Raw genomic sequence first — 12,854 nt, 5'->3', positions numbered from 1 at the left:
CACAGGAACACTGAGTTCAGAGTGACTGATTTTCCTGTGTTTGTGTAGTTGTTTGAAAATATCTGTGACACCAAAATTTAGAGTCCATTTTAAGAAAACCTTTGTTGTTGATCACGTGTATCTCAGTTGCAGCATTCATAGCTCTTACAGACAAGCCTTATGTCCTTGGGTAAAACAACTTTGTCTCAAAGAATGAGGAAAAAACAAATGTTCCTTAGGATAACAGTGACTTTTTCCTTCCCTGGATTCTCTGATATGGACAAAAGTCACAATCCAGCTAAATGAAGACCTTCCGTAATCTAGACTAGTACAATCTGGGTTTGGATCAATACATGGAATGGACACTATTAATAGTGCTAATAGATAGTCTCTTGTTGATGGGTAGAGCACAGGCATCCATTCTCATATTTCTTCACCTCTCTTCCACGTTTGATAGTTGATCAAGAAATGCCACTGGAGTGCAGAGGAACACTTAAGTTGCTTTAGTCCATCCTACAAGCACCCAAAGGATAGTGATAGAAAATTATTCTTTTCACAACTAGAACTTGCACTTTCATAGTCACACAAGGGCTATTCTCCTACAGTCCTGTTTAACATCTATATACAACTATTAGAACTGATGAATTATCATGGACTTACATGCCAACAGGACATAGATAAGGCACAGCTTTTTACCTTCTATGACACAACATATAACAAAGCTGTCACCAAGTTTATGCAGTGTTTGGTCAAGATCAGGACACAAATGAAGGACAACAAGTTGAAGATGAACCTCAATAAGATGGATGCAGAGGAAATGTCTTGGAGGAATGTGTAGCCATGATATAGTCTCCTTTGGTTGAAGATACACAACCACAATTAATCAATTCAGTCCCTAGTTTGAGTGCCACTGGATTCCTCTGTAATGCTAAGCCCTCATACAGCAACATTGGTGAGCAATGTTTCCTAACATCTCTGGCTGGCAAGGATACTGTGTCCTATGCTGGGAGGAAAATGACCTGGCCTCAGTAATACACACCGTGGTCACCTCCTGGCTGGATTACAACAGTGAAGTATTCCGGGGCACGAAGAAGTCAGCCCTTAGGAAACTCCAGCTCGTAAAGAACACTGCAACATATCTGCAAAGTACATTAGCATCCTATTGTCAAATTAAGTCCTTCAGTCCTTCTCTTCAAGATATTCAATGTTTAGGGTCCAGGATGCCTAAAAGATTTTCTTTAGCTCCAAGACAAAGACCATAGCTGTGCTTCCCCACAGTGAAGTTTTTTGTTGCATGGGCAAATCTTGTTTGTGTAGGGGACCTTGCTTTCTCTGGAGCCAATCAGACACTGGAATGGGTTCCCTCTAAATCTCAGAACCACCAAAGAATTCACCACTTCTGCTCCAGGTTCAAAGTGTACTTCAACCTTGTCTTCAATAACAATAAAAAATATCATAGCACTAAAGTTATAAAATAAAACTTCAAAATTAAAAATTAAATAAAATATAGGAAGGGAGAGCCACATATGTATGATGATAATTTTGTTGCTTTGTGTTTCTGGAAGGTACTCGTATCTCAGTGATGAGATCTGTATAAAATCCAGAATAGAATGGGAGACAGAAAGAAAAACATCTTCATTGTGAACCATTATAAACTTTTCTTTTTATCCTGGCTTTTAGCTTCGTGGCTGGCCTTGGCACAAGCATTCTTTTTCTCCTGTGCCTGTACCCTTTGGAGGGCATTCATGCTAGATACTTGCCATCTCCAAACAGATCTGGCAGCCAGTTTCCCACTGGGAACTTTGAAGCTCATGTAGAAACTGTCTTCAGTGTTGGGTCTCTGAGGAGAGCATTGCAGAGCAGCTCTGTAAAATGCTTCTTCATATCTAACAGAATCTTGGATCATTTTCTCTCCTGGATAATTCAAAAAGGAGACTATTCTATTTCAGACCTACAGACAGAGGTCAAGATGAGGTAATTTCAGTGTGACCCCTTACTCTTTAAAGGAGAGATGCTTTTTTTAAGACTCCACATTTGGCGTTCTTCTTGACAACGCCTCCTGGCTGCTTCCAAGAAGCTCTCATTTACCTATCTCTGATCTTTCAGATTCCTAAATTTATGTATATTTGCATTAAAATAAATACAGTAAATGTCAGCAGAACTCTGCAATAAGACATTAGAAATCAATTTAACAGAAGATTTATTTAACAGAAGATCTTTTTCTTTCCATCTTCTAAAAACAGAAAGAAACCCCAAAAGTAAAACAGCCTTAATTTTGAAAGATTGTGTTTGCATGATAAATGAGTGTAATACCTATCCTGTCAGTACAAGACCAGGAGGGGCTATTTTGTAAAAGTGATTAGTCCCACCCACTGTTGCTAATTAATGCGTGTTGTTTTGTACCATTACGTTAAATGAAATGCTCAGTATGTATATGGGTGGCTGAGGAATTTGGGTTTTTTTCTCTAAAGTCTGGGATTAAAGAGCTTCCTGTTTTGCGGGTAAGAGTATCATGGTATGACAAGCTGTAGTTTCATAAAAACATCTTACAAAAATAAACTTGTGTTGTATGTTTAAATCTGTCTGTGTAACATTAGTGACTTCTCATTGAATAATGACCTGCAAAGGAAGCAAACTAGGCTTGTTCACTTTTTTGCTGCTTTATGTGAAACCTAAAGAAGGCCTGAAATGTATGTAAAGCAAATAAAGATTGAGAAAAGGGGTTCTGTTTGCTTTTTTAAATTTTAGAAATATGAAGGATACTAAGCCTGGTCTGTATGGAGTTTTAATGGAAGAATTGTTGGAAGTTCCCGTATGTATATTGGGAGCGTTTTCTATTTGAAGATGGTATATCTTTATAGAACTGGTTCACTACATAATTCATCTTTTTGATAGGACAGACTCTTGGGAACACATTACACTATATTTACGTATAAGCTCCTTATAGAAGAAGAAACAAAATTTGTACTGTCCCAAGGAGATAAGCTATCTTGAGGCAAAACCAGGTCTCTGTTTTCCTCAGAGCTCACAGTAAGGGCTTGTTCTTCTTCGAGTGCTGTCTCTGTGGGTGCTCCACTCTAGGTGACTGTGCGTCCCGGCGCTGTCGATCCGAGATTTTTGGTAGCAGTGCCTGGTTGGGGCTCACACACCCAGATGGCATCTTCCGTCTAGTTGGAATCTTCCTGAGTGCATGCGCCCCACACCCTCCTCAGTTCCTTCTCAACCGTCCTCGGCTGAAGACGGGACTCGGGGCAGTGCTACCTTCTCTTCCCTGATCTTTATGGGAAACAGTAACAAAGAACATAGGAATAATTATTAATTACTTCCCAGTTGTTTCCCTTCCTTTAGTATAGTTACATAGTTAGTTACTTAGTTTAAAAAAAAACAAAAACCCTCAGGCTTGTCTCCCATTGAGACACTCTTCTCTAACTCATAATGCCAGGACCTTCAGGTTTCAAAAGATGCATCTCCTGTCAGGACTCCATGCCACGGTCAGATGGCCACTCTCATTGTGTGAAGTGCCTCGGGGACACCCACATCCCAGCGAAGTGCCTTCACTGTGCGAGCCTCAAGTCGAGAGCTCATCGTGACAGTGATCTGCGCCTCAAGATCATCATGATGGAAAAATCCCTGCAGCCGTTGTCGGAGACGGGAAAGGTAGAACCCGCTCCCACACGCTCCCCAGCCAGATTGGAACCAGTGGGGAGCGTTGCTTCACCCTCCCTGGAGCGGAGGCAAGAAGCTAATCAGTCTCTCAGACGAGATGCTAACAAGGGTAAGGGATCTCCGGCGAGATCCCTACCCCCTGTGCTGACAGCTCGAAAGACAGCTGTTTCAGCCTCTCCTAATGCCTCAGCAACCACTCTGACAGAGCTTAGAGGCAGGGACCAGACCTCCCGTGCGGGGAAGGCACCTGTTGATTCGGTCCCCTCAGCACCACAAACGACTGCGGCGCGGACAACTCACTCCTCTTCGGAACTGAGAAGGGCTACAGCACCGGCACCACGTTCCTCCTCGGCACCGGCAATGACTGCGGTGCCGACAGCATGTTTGGCTCCAACACCCAAAATGGCTGCGGCACTTACAGCCTGGTCAGTTTCAGCGCTAAAAGCGGCCGCGGTCCCGCCAGCGCGCTCTGCCTCAGCGACGAAAATAGCTGCGGTGCCGACAGCACGATCAGCCTCGGCACTGCAAAGAGGGTCGGCACCCAGCCACTCCTCTGCCCGCGCACCAGCAGCAGACCTCCTGCAGGGCACCTCTAGGCTCAACACAGCAGGACACTCTCTGCCACTCTCTCCTACTAAAGAACTAGAGCAGAGAGCAGGCTTAGATCAGCCTAGAGAGCGGGAACAACAGCTTCTCACTCAAAGTGACCTTCTACTGCCACCTGAGCCTCACTCTCCACTCCTAGACACAGAGGACTCCTTTCTTGACCTTCCACTTTCTCCACCTGAACTGGCTTTCACCGACGGTGACCTTGAGCTACAGCAGCAAGCGGAGTTCTCCCCTCCTGCTTCTCCTCCACAGGCATCTTTACCACCTCAGGTCATGGCTCAAGCCCAGCAGCCTCAGTTTCCCTACGTTGCCCCCCCCCTCCCGTGGGCAATGCCTGGCTTCTCCTACCCCATGCCTTGGCCTCAGTGGTACCCGTGGCAGAATCCTCCTACCAATCATCTTCCTTCGGTGCCTCAATCTCCTGCTCCATCCACTTCCAGGGTGCCTGAGCCCTCTCTAGAGTCTGGGAGCTATGCACCATATCCTGACTCACCTAACCCTAACTCTCCATTAGCCTCAGATGAAGCCATCCTCCCTCCACCTCCACAGTCCGTGGACGACTGCAAACAATTTCAAGAACTTTTCAGGAGAGTTGCACTCTCAGTCAGGATATCCCCTTAGAAGAGGTTCAGAAGAATCAGCACAAACTCCTCAAAATTCCTCAACCATCTGCGCCCTCAAAAATCGCGCTCCCTATAAATGAAGCACTCATGGAGCCAGCTGACACCCTCTGGCAAACCCCAGCTTCTCTAGTACCAACTTGTAAGAAGATCGAATGTAAATACTACGTTCCTGCAAAGGACGCAGACTTCCTATTTTCTCATCCACCACCGAACTCTCTTGTCATTGATGCAGTTACACAGTGAACTAAACAGTCACAATATCGACCAACCCCACAAGACAAGGACCTTAGACACCTTGATGTCCTGGGCCGCAAGGTTTATACATCCTCTACACTACAATTCAGGATTGCAAACTATTCTGCTCTCCTCGCCAGCCGTGATTTTGATAATTATAATAAGCTTCTCGAATTTGCCTCATACATCCCAGAGGACAGAAGAGCAGACTTCAAATCAATCCTGTCTGAGAGACAACTGATCTCCAGAACAGCCCTACAGGCGTCCTTAGACACAGCGGATACAGCAGCCCGTACCACTGCAACTGCTGTGGTTATGCGCAGACGCAGATCCTCATGGCTGTCTGTGTTAGGTATTCCTGAAGAGCTCCAGACCAAAGTGGAGGACCTCCCCTTTGATAAGGACAAACTCTTTTCAAAAAAAACTGATGAACTCCTCCACACCATGAAAGATTCGAGAGCGACACTGCGCACCGTGGGCATTCACCCATCACTTCCCAGGAGACAACGATACCAACCATACCAAAGACCACGCACACATCAGTACTGTCGCCCTCAATCCAGACCATATGACGCAACTAGGAATCGTACTAGACCTCCCAAACGCAGACAAAATCAAAATCAAGCCACCACCTTCCGGCCACCAGGCAATAAACAACAGTTTTGAAGCTTTGGTTGAGGGTCTGCACGACCATCCCTTGATTCTACCACTTGTCCATTTGGCCACCGCCTCCAGTATTTCCAACATGCTTGGCAGCGGATTACACAGGACTGTTGGGTCCTTGAAATAGTTCGGACCGGTTAATCTATCCCGTTCATATCCTACCCTTTCCCCTTCCCCGTCCCTCTTCAGGGACCCCTCTCACAAACAGTTACTTCGCACAGAAGTGGCACACCTTCTGCAACTAGGCGCAGTGGAACCTGTGCCAGCGCGACATCAAGGGACAGGGTTCTACTCCCATTACTTTCTAACGCAGAAGAAAACTGGGGGATTGAGGCCTATACTAGACCTACGCCGACTGAACAAATTTGTGAGGACACAAAGATTCAAGATGGTCACATTGGGCACAATAATACCTGCATTGGATCAAGGGAACTGGTTCACAGCCCTCGACCTACAAGATGCTTACCTCTATATATCAATATGTCCAGCTCACAGACGCTTCCTACGATTCACAATCGGTCAGGATCACTTCCAATACAGAGTTCTCCCTTTCGGACTCTCCACAGCTCCAAGAGTTTTTTCCAAGACTCTAGCCGTGGTTGTGGCTCACCTCCGCAAACATGGGGTCACACTTTTCCCCTACCTGGACAATTGCCTCATCAGGGGTGACTCCTATGGCGAGACACTTCAAGCCACGTGCTTCGCCATCTCCATTTTTCACAGCCTAGGCTTCCAAATAAACATTCAAAAATCTACCCTGATACCTACGCAACAGATCGAATTCATTGGAGCTCATCTCGACTCAACCCAGAGCAGGGCCTCGCTCTCATGCAACAAATTCCTCGTTATCACGCAGCTCATACGTACGCTCTCTATTCGTCCAAGGACGCAAGCAAGAATCTGCCTGCAGCTCCTTGGTCACATGGCAGCTACCACCTTCGTGGTTCAGCACGCCAGGCTACATATGAGATGCCACCAGGGCTGGCTCAACTCCAGTTCCAAACCCAGCAGACATCCCTTAGGGATGCTGTTAACTCCTCCACCTCATGTTATAAGTTCCCTACAATGGTGGACAAGTCCAGAAAACCTCTGCACAGGGGTTTCCTTCCAGCAACGATCCCCAACGCTCATGCTCACCATGGACGCTTCCCTGATTGGTTCGGGAGCGCATCTAGGGGAACACAGGGCACAAGGCCGGTGGTCTGCATCAGACATATATCTACACATAAATCTCTTAGAGCTCAGAGCAGTGAGAAGAGCATGCCTTCACTTTCTTCCTCTCATAAAGAACAAATACCTTCGAGTCTTAACAGACAACATAGCATGTATGTATTACATAAACAGACAAGGAGGAACCCGATCACATTCCCTCTGCATGGAAGCCATTCGACTATGGAATTGGTGCATACGACATCGAATACAAATCATCGCTTCCTACCTACCAGGCTCTCACAACACGACTGCCGACGCACTCAGCAGACACTTCTTGATGGAACACAAATGGGAACTGCACCTCGCAGTACTCCAACAGTTCTTCTCCCACTGGGGCACACTGTCCAGAGATCTCTTTGCCACGACTCGAAACCAAAAATGCCCTCTGTTTTGCTCCAGGGTGGGACTCGGGACTGCATCCTTAGGGGATGCATTCCTCATCCCATGGAACAACTGCCTCCTGTGCGCCTTCCCACCTATCCCTCTACTACACAAGGTTCTTCGGAAGATCGCGGACGACAAGGCCCAGGTCATCCTTATTGCCCCGGCTTGGCCGAGATAGACGTGGTACTCCTACCTTCTCCGCATGTCCTCCCGTCACCCATAGGCTCTCCCCAACAGACCAGACCTCCTTTACCAGGACAATGGACGAGTCCTTCACCCCTAACTCCAAAAGCTCCACCTCACAGCCTGGTTCCTTCATGGTTCCAAACCCATGAACTAGCCTGTTCTGAGCAGGTCCAACATGTCCTCTTGCACAGTAGGAGAGACTCCACTTGTAAAACCTACCTTCAGAAGTGGAGACGTTTCGCTCTTTGGTGCTCGCATAACCATTTAGCACCCATTAATGTGACCCTCCCTAACATTCTAGACTACCTCCTGAAACTAAAACAGGACGGACTCTCCATCAGCTCCATCAAAGTGCACCTGGCGGCGCTTACCACCTTCCATGACCTATTGGATGGGTACTCACTCTTTACACACCCCACCATTAAATGCTTTTTCACTGGCCTGCAGAATCTTTACCCTGAAATTCATCCAACAGTGGCTACATGGAATCTTAACCTCGTACTTCATGCCCTTATGAAACCTCCATTTGAGCCGTTGGCTACCTCCTCTCACCTCCATATGTCCATGAAGGTGGCTTTCCTAGTTGCCATAACATCAGCGAGGAGAGCTGGTGAAATGAGTGCCCTCATGGCGCACCCTCCCTGCACAATCTTCTCCAAGGATAAAGTCACTTTGAGACCACATCCTAAATTTCTCCCTAAGGTGGTGTCGACCTTCCACCTCAACCAACCTATATACCTACCTACTTTCTATCCCAAACCTCACAAAACTCCTCAGGATGCAACCCTGCATACTCTCGACGTGAGGAGAGCAATTGCCTTTTATTTAGAACGGACTAACCCATTTCGCAAGTCTCCACATCTCTTCGTTTCCATTGCCGAACGATCAAAGGGCACGGCCATCTCTAAACAACGTCTATCCAAGTGGATCTCTGACTGCATCAGATCCTGTTACCGGGTGAAGAATCTTCAACCGCTCGACAACATTAGAACTCATTCCACTAGAACCATGTCGGCATCCATTGCCTTCTTACACAACATTCCCATTCCTGATATCTGCAAGGCGGCTACATGGTCATCTGAACACACGTTTGCAAAACACTATGCTCTCACGCAAGACATCTTGGCAGGCGCAATAGTAGGCCATACAGTACTATCTTCAGTACTCACTGCCGCATCTCCTGAGTCCCACCAACCATAGTGGGTACTGCTATACATTCACCTAGAGTGGAGGACCCACAGGGACAGCACTCGAAGAAGAAGAGAAAGTTACTCACCTTGCAGTAACTGAGGTTCTTCGAGATGTGTGTCGCTGTGGGTGCTCCACTCCCCGCCCTCCTCCCCTCTACTTTGGAGTACTAGTCGGATGCTCCACGGTGGAGAAGGAACTGAGGAGGGTGTGGGGCGCACGCACTCAGGAAGATTCCAACTAGACGGGAGATACCATCTGGGTGCGTGCGCCCCAACCAGGCACTGCTACCGAAAATCTCCGATCGACAGCGCCAGGACGCACCGTCACCTAGAGTGGAGCACCCACAGGGACACACATCTCGAAGAACCTCAGTTACTGCAAGGTGAGTAACTTTTTCATCTTCAGATCAAATTCTCAGACTAGTAGAAAGATGAGTCTCGTACAATTGTATAAAAATTGGCCAGATTCATGATCTGCCTGATATTCAGCAGAGGAAATTCCGCACCTAAGGGTTCTCTGTGCAAGATAATTTCATCCTGTCCATGTAAATTCCAACTCATGTAAACATATATGTAAATAAGGCCCAGATATTACATAGAGAGGCACCATAGAAAATATATGTAGTAATAACAAATGTGCTAACTTTTTGCCTAATATAGTAGCGCAAACAGACAAGATGCTGTTCTCTACAAGAATATATTAGCGTTTGTGCTGTTCATTGAATGTATTAAAGAGAGAGTTTCCTTTTAATGTCAAAGTACATTGCAAAACTGGAGGAAAGCTCAAGAGCAGGAGGCAAAATGAAACAGCCTATAAAGCTCCCTGTAGAGTACTTTATATGTACTTACTTCCTTGCCATGCTTTTTTGAATTAACATCAGCTGAATTAATTGTGCTGAGATTGTCTAAATTTTATTGCTAGATAATTTGTGTTTTTTTAATCTGAGCATTTTACCTAAATGTGATGGCTAGATAGTCATTTGAGACTCTCTTGTTGCATCACTGCACTTCTTTATAAGGTATGTCCTTCTGTTATGAGGGGTCCTCAGTAGTCTACTTTTGGTGCAGTGTTGGAATTATTATTTGTGCAGGATATTACCATGATACTAATTTAATCATAAATTCCTTTATTAAATTCAAATTGTATTTACAATTGCTATAAACACATCTATCAGCCTAAAAATAAGCGGTCACTGCACCCAGTACAGTAATAAAGTATTCATAAGCATGCGATCAGTTTACTTACAAATAAGCCAAACCTAGAGATGACCATCTCATTCTGGCCTTCCTCCAGTATTATCAGGTAGAGTCTGACAACCTTCAAATTCATAGCTCTTTTTATACACTTCAGCTAACTGCTAACCGGCAAAAACCTAGTTTGAAGCAGTTCATCCTTGCTACTTTCCTTCCTCTAAGGCCTTCCTTTCCTGTTCTTCCCCACACCTCCACCCCCGCTTTCCAGTAGAACAGTGAGAAGATTTATTCTTGTTTCTTTTAAGACAGTTTTCCTTTGTCTTGTTACTGTAGCTTATTACTTATCAGTTACTTTTTGATCATACGTCTTCCCTACTCTGTAAGCAATATTACGTATTCTCATGACCTTCTTTTACTTGCTTATTGGGGTCTTTTCCATACTATCCACAAACCATAAAGCAGATACTGCTTTTTAAAGCAAACTTAAGTTAACTTTAATTAACTATCCCTACATTACCCGCTTTAAAACCATACCATGTGGGTTTTACTACACTTAAGCATTTCAGACATTTTTTTTATTTTGCAACATTTTGTACAACTAATAAACTTGACAAATACAAAATCAAAATAAGTTATCATACTCACATTGATAACTACCAAAGCTTTGAATGACCATCTTCACCAGGGATGTAATCTCACTTTGCATGTGTGTTCCCACCAGGAAGGACTAGTTAACTACCAAATTCTCTGTTCCTGTCTATTTACAATTTTAAGTTCCAAGATCAAAGATGGAACAGTATTCCCAAACTTAGGTACTGCTTTTCAAGCATTCTATGGTAATTTGACTTCAGCGTGTAATTCAGTTACAGTATGAAAAATGGGCGTGGGATATAAGGTCTTTCCATTGATCCTCATGGTGAATTTTGGTGTGGAAATAAAACATTAGCCAATCAGAATAACAATCTTTGGATCCATACCAACAGTGATTATTTCCAGCCACCATGCAACATTTACCATTCCCAGCATAAGTGGCTTATACTTCACCAGTTCCCCAGCATCTCAACCATACCGTGAAGTTTGGAGATTGCTCCCCTAGAGAGAACCCACATGCTGGCAACTCTGTAAAATGTTATACCTACACATGTGGGTGTCCCCTAGGTGCAAGCAACAGGAGAAGTCCAGGCTTTCCAGACCCTGTTGTCATCTTTCCACAGTATTTGAAAAGGAGAACAAACTTCTCAAGCCTTATTGGCTTCAGTGTCTTCTAGTACGCCTTCTCGTAGTATTTTTAAAATGGTTTGACTGAGCTGATATTTTTCAGTTACTGGTATGAATAGTCTGAATGGTGTAAAACAACAACACCAACTTCCTTCCCCTCCCCCCCCCAAAAAAAAAAAAAACCACCACCACCACCACCAAAACCTTTCATGGGTCCAATATCATGGGAGTTAATTGTGGAAAGGAGATATAGGGCTCCTTATCCCAATCAATATGATCTCTGCCATACCAAGTTTTCAATTTCTCTGTGGATAAAGAGGGCAATGTACCTTGTTGTGTATCAATGAGTGGCTTTGATTTTTCTCTAGTGCATACCCATCGTACACAGGATATGTTATGGCTCTGGCTGTTGCCCTGCCTTGATGATCCTCACTGGTTTGGTTGATCTTCATTTACTGTAAGCTGTGCTTCCTTAAATAAATTAACTATTAAGGGATAGCTCAGTGCTTTGAGCATTGGCCTGCTGAACCCAGGGTTATGAGTTCAATTCTTGAGAGGGCCTCTTTGGGATCTGGAGCAAAATCAGTATTTGGTCCTGCTAGAGAAGGCCGGGGGCTGCACTTGATATGACCTTTCAGGGTCCCTTCCAGTTCTATGAGATAGGTATATCTCCATATATTTATTTATACTGCACATATTATATGCATTCAGAAGTTCTTGATTAACAAGTTCTTTGCTCATTCATTGGGTTTAGTATGTCCGCAGCCAACTTGTATTGGAATGCTCAGTCATGTTCCCACAGGGTCTTAATGTCTACCAGGTCCAGGTTTCAGATTGATGCTCCGGCTCTAAATGACCCTGGTAAGTCACTGGCAGATAGGGCTCTGTCGGCATCTCTTTTGAATTGATTCGGGTGCCTTTACTTCTGCATGTCTGTCAACGAAGTCTTTACAATAGTCCTTTATAATTTGCCATACAATTGGCCAAGCTCTGGTGGACATAATTCTTTTGGCAAATGCAATGAAATCAAGCTGAACAACACAGGTATGTATAAATTGAACATCATTGTACAGCACTTCTTTAAGGGACTATACCTCTACCTTTGGGCATTCTTTTTCTCTTTTTTTTTTTCTCTCTCCTCCGTTGTATGGTATTTGTGCTACCCTTATTTTTACTGTCTCTGATTCTCAAAAGAGTACATATTGATAAGATCTTATTTGATTAAAATTTACAAAACATGTATAATGCACCTCATGTCTAACATACACATATGGAAAATTCAAGGTACTGTGCTAGTGCTAGCTTTTTTTGTTTTATATAGTAGGGGCCTCTTCATTTAGGTGCTGCAAATGGTTTTTTTTCCAAGGTTAACTGTACCAGCACTCTGTCCCGTACTTGCTAGTCTACATTTTGGGCTTTTCAGATAAAGTATGCCCTCATTTTTGGCGTGATCCTGCTGTGCACTAGACAAACAAATTGTAATTTTTTCCCCCATCTGTCTTACCCATTGTTCTGTGACCAACCCTTCCTTCATTAGTGTTGGCACAGGAACCGTGAACAAATGTTCTGGGAGTCTCATTTCTCTGCCTGTTATAGCAGTAAAAGGAGACACACTGGTTTTATTTTGGGTTCCCATTAAAGTCAGAAGAGTCATAGGTAATTATTTCATCCCAATCTTTGCCTGATTCACACACAA

General features: G+C 44.5%; 1 protein-coding gene across 3 annotated transcripts in view; it reads left to right on the top strand.

Annotated features, from left to right (window-relative positions):
- RICTOR (RPTOR independent companion of MTOR complex 2) overlaps positions 1 to 12,854 on the top strand; it is a 178,028-nt gene that overhangs the window by 77,380 nt on the left and 87,794 nt on the right. The gene's annotated exons all lie outside the window — the stretch shown is intronic.

The sequence above is a fragment of the Gopherus flavomarginatus genome, chromosome 3 (assembly GCF_025201925.1).
Source record: "Gopherus flavomarginatus isolate rGopFla2 chromosome 3, rGopFla2.mat.asm, whole genome shotgun sequence".
NCBI lineage: Eukaryota > Metazoa > Chordata > Testudines > Testudinidae > Gopherus > Gopherus flavomarginatus.
The sequence above is the reverse complement of the archived record's forward strand: the minus strand, read 5'-3'. Positions and strand labels throughout refer to the sequence as shown.